Source organism: Cebus imitator, unplaced genomic scaffold (genome assembly GCF_001604975.1).
Source record: "Cebus imitator isolate Cc_AM_T3 unplaced genomic scaffold, Cebus_imitator-1.0 Scaffold106, whole genome shotgun sequence".
Lineage (NCBI taxonomy): Eukaryota > Metazoa > Chordata > Mammalia > Primates > Cebidae > Cebus > Cebus imitator.
Genome location: NW_016107421.1, coordinates 2,375,741 through 2,380,595, shown reverse-complemented (window position 1 = coordinate 2,380,595; position 4,855 = coordinate 2,375,741).

The following is a 4,855-nucleotide window of genomic DNA, read 5'->3' as shown; positions in this document are numbered from 1 at the left end:
CGAGATGGAGTCTTGTTCTTTTGCCCACGGTGGAGTGCAGTGGTGTGATCTTGGCTCACTGTAACCTCTTCCCCCTGGGTTCAAGCAATTTTCCTGCTTCAGCCTCCTGAGCAGCTAGGATTACAGGTGTGCACCACCATACCCAGCTGATTTTTGTATTTTTAGTAGAGATGGGATTTTGCCATGTTGGCCAGGCTGGTTTCAAACTCCTGACCTCAGATGATCCACCTGCCTCAGCCTCCCAAAGTGCTGGGATTACAGGGGTGAGCCACCATGCTTGGCCTGAATGACTTTTCATTCTACAGTCTAGAAAGAAAATGCTGCTGTCATACACACTGAATATAATTTTACTTCTCTAAAAAAAACATAAGAAGGGAGACTCTTTAAGTAGACACACAACATTCTAAACATAGGAGTAGTGTTTTCATAGTCCTTTTGTTAAACAGATGGAAACCAGTAACTAGACAAGAAAATGGAAATTTCGATTTGACAAATGACCCAAAACAAAACCGCCATCCTTCCTCTAAGAGGCAGTGCCGCTGGGTATGAGATGCAAAGGGGTTGCGTGGTAATCTGCAATTCCCGTTTCTTTCTGCTGCAAATGTCTTTTCCCAGTTGTAACAACTGAGTAAATTATTTTGCCAGGGTGGATCATTAATTGAATTCCCTACTAGGCTGACTTCAGGAACCGGGAAGCCCTGAGCTGGGATTAGCAACAGGGGTGCTTATGCTTTATGTGATTAAAATGATTGAGCCAGGTCTGGAAGAATGTCATTATGCTCCTTAGTGTCATTCGGGAGGGCTGCCAGAGACAGGGAGGCAACCATGAGGTGCACACCCCACGACTGTCTTGATAGGTTTCATTTGAACAGCAGAGAGCAACAGCCAATGTAAGAAAAATGCTGCAAGTCACAGGAGTCTGTGCACGCAGGGACTCAAAACCTGTGATTTGGGATTATAATCACGTGCATTTGAAGAGGCCGCGTTGTTGGTGGTGCTAATGAATCCCTCCAGCGATTTCCAAGGAGGAGAATCATCTGCGGACTGCTTCAGCACGACGGACCCACTGGCTTTCAGAAGAACCCTCACTACTCCGTGCCAACTTGCTCCCTAGGCTGTCCTTGAAAACAAAACAATTCTACTAGACTGGTAGCTCATGGGTATGTACCCTCCCCCAGCTCTGTCAGACCTGTGCTGGGCATCTCATTCGATGTGCCTGACAGTGACGGGGCTCAAGGGAAACCACAGAGGACAGGGAACAAATAAATCTTTTCCCCTATTAGCCCTCAGCTCTCTTCCAATTGGGTTTTCCCAATGGAAGAGCCTTCTACTTCTCCAAGTGTTTCTATAAGTTATCTTCTCTCCCATTAGGGTAGGCAGTGTTTCTTTACCTTCGCTGCAGGGATATGTGGTTATTCATTCACTGCTCATGTCCTGAATCAGAATGTATCATGGTGGTTGCCAAATGGTGGCTTTCTAATTTCATGATTCCACGTACCTGTATTAGTTGGCATTCTACTGTAAGAATGAGATTTTTTTTTCTTTTTCCCTTTGTTTGTGTCAGCATTTTCTTCCTATTAGTTGTGATGCTTAAATTGTTCCCGATTTGCCTTTTGGAACAGACAAGATGGTCTCATGTCCTTTCGATAAGTTTTCACCGTTTTTAGTGCACATTCTTACCTCTGGGGACAGCAGGATGTGCCAGGCTGTGTTGAAGCTTTCGACCTTCAGACCTGAAACCAGCCATTTTGGCAAGAAGCCCTGTTTTCTCCTTTCTTCCCCTCTTCTCCCCTCGCCCCTCCCCTCCCCTCTGCTCTTCTCCTCTTTTTCCTTCCTCCTCTCTCTATTTCTATTTCTTTGTGTTAGTGTTTAGAAACCAACATCTTGGTGGAAGTCTTGCTTCTTACCACTTGGTATCATTGTTCCTAGGCTCTCAGCAGAAGACAGAACAAAATAAGCATTTATATCAATGTCTATGTCTGTATGTCTATCTGTCTGTACGTATGTATCTATCTATCTATTCAACCATTTTTCTACCTATTTCTTTGTCTATTTTAAATTTCATGTTACCTGATACTTCCAATACATGACTTCAGGGTTCACTCTGAACTTTCCCGATCTCCATATTTATAACTTCCTTCTCAGATATTGAGAAACATGGCTGCCACAACGCACAAGATGTTTACTCGTTTCCTCAGTGCTAATGTATAGAGCGTAGTGTCCAGAGTGCTAACCACACCGCTGAGAAAAAATGACCTCCTAGCTGGAGTTCAGAGTTTGTTTACTCATCCTTCTGTCTCTAGCCTAGGGACGGTGAAAGTACCGTGTTCACATGGTATTTGGGTGTGTCTTTCTTCCTCATCCTTCAGTGCAGTGGTGCTATTCATTTGAAATCACATAATAATGAAGTTGATTTGTTTCTGTTTGTGTTTTATTGGTAGCTTTTTCTCATTCCTAATGATTTTAAGCATATGAAACATCAATATGGTTTTAATAGTCAGAACTAAACGCAGGAAGGCCCGCTCCCTTTCCTACCCATTCTCTGGAGGTAACCAATGCCAGTATTGCTGGTTCCTTCCCGTGTTTTGTTGCACAAATGAGCTGATACATATGTATTTTATTCCCCCCTTTCTTTTGAACTCTTTTAAACTTCACCTTTTTTTCTTAAACTTAATAATGTCTTCTGGAAATCCCTCCAGCTCTTTCTATGGAAATCTTAGATTCTTTTGTAGAGTCCCATGGTACTCTGTTATGTGAATGTACCACAGCTGATTCATTCAGTCTTAGGTGTGGGCATCTAGGCTGTAATATTTGGCATTACAAGCAGTGCTGTAAAGAATCATCTTGGCTTGGATTTATAGTTCAGAAGGTAAACACATTTGTAGTTTAGTTAGATATTGCCAACCTCCCTTCCGTAAAGTTTGTACCAATTTTCATTCTGATTACCAACATCAGAGACAGCCAGCTTCCTCCCAGTTTTGCCAATATAATGTGTTGTCCTACTTATAAAGTTTTTCGCCACTCTGATGTATGAGGAATGGAAATCTCAGTGTAGTCTTATTTATTTTTATTTTGGGGGGTGTATATATCTTCATTTATTTAGACCTTCAATTACTTACAGCAAAATTTTGTAGTTTGAAGTGTAGAGGCTTTGCACATGTTTTGTCAAACTTATTACTAAGCATTTATCTCTTCCTCTTTATGTCTTTCAAGATTTCCACTTTTATTTATTTATTTTTTATTTGAGATGGAGTTACGCTCTTGTTACCCAGGCTGGAGTGCAATGGCGCGATCTCGGCTCACCGCAACCTCCGCCTCCCGGGTTCAGGCAATTCTCCTGCCTCAGCCTCCTGAGTAGCTGGGATTACAGACACGCGCCACCATGCCCAGCTAATTTTTTGTATTTTTAGTAGAGACGGGGTTTCACCATGTTGACCGGGATGGTCTTGATCTCTTGACCTCGTGATTCACCCACCTTGGCCTCCCAAAGTGCTGGGATTACAGGCGTGAGCCACCACGCCAGGCCCAAGATTTCCACTTTTCTAATTGATGAGCTGCAGGGTGTTAGCCATGTGGCTTGATGAAGGTGGTTTGACAGTTTCCTTTTTGGCCTTTGCATAGGTCATCAATCTGTTTTGCTACCAAATAAACAAATGGTTCCCACCCCTGCCCCAGCTAAATGTTCATTCTAGTGATGCATTTAGGAGTATGGGACGCCACTTCTAATTCTCTAATTGGCTACCTATGTCTTTCTAATTTAACCTTACTTCTAACTGTATGACTATTGCTGTTTTGCCAAAATATCTGATGTCTCCTTTTTCAGCCCCTTTAGACAACTTTAACAATCTCTAAATTTATCAGAAAATCATCCTACAGGGCCCAGTATCAATTCATGCAGTTGCTTTGAATCTGCAGGTCAGCAAAGGGATAGTGGACATATTTATAATATAAAATCTTCAAATCTTTAAATATGGTATCTCTCCTTTTTTTTTTTTGGTATTTCTAATGGTCTTTCAGGTATAGTTTCAACATTTTATGGTTGAATTTGGAGGTCATTAAGAACGTTTCTATGGTAAGCTTCCAATGCATGATTATGATTATTGTCTAATTAAGGAGTTTTATTTCGAGAAAAAATTTTTAAAGCCCTATTGAGGTATGTTTGACATAAAAATGCACATATTTAATGTATACATTTTGATAAATTTGGACATATGCATACACCTACGATACTGTCTCAGTGTAGTTTTAATTTGCATTTCTCTTTTATGAGAATGAAAACATTCTCATTTTTGTGGGGCATTTTTGTATCTTTTTGTAAATTGTTTGTGTCCTTTGCTCATTTATCTATTAGGCTTTTGGTCATTTTCCTCTTAATTTTAAAGAATTATTTATATTAGGTATGTCACACTTTGTCCTGATATATGTTATGAATATTTCCTCCTGATTGTAATTTGTCTTTTGACTTTATTCCTGATGACTTTGCGATGCAAATAATTTTTTTTATATTTATGGAGTCAAACATAACAATCTTTACTGTGATTGCTTTTACAGTTTGTCATAGTTAGAAAACCTTTCCCTATACTAAAGTTGAAGAATTCCCAATGTTTATATATAATATATGTGTAGCCTAAAGATTTACATTGAGATCTCTGATCCATTTAGAATTTCTTCTTGATATGGTGTGAGGTGTGGATCTAATTTAATCCTTTTTCAAGTGTCTACCTCATTGCCCTAGCGCCATTCATTTAAAAGTTCATTTTTTTCCGGTGATTCAAAATAGTGTCTATCATACACTAAATTTTCACTTGCACTTGGGTCTATTTCTGGACTTTTAGTTGGATTCCACCAGTCTGGC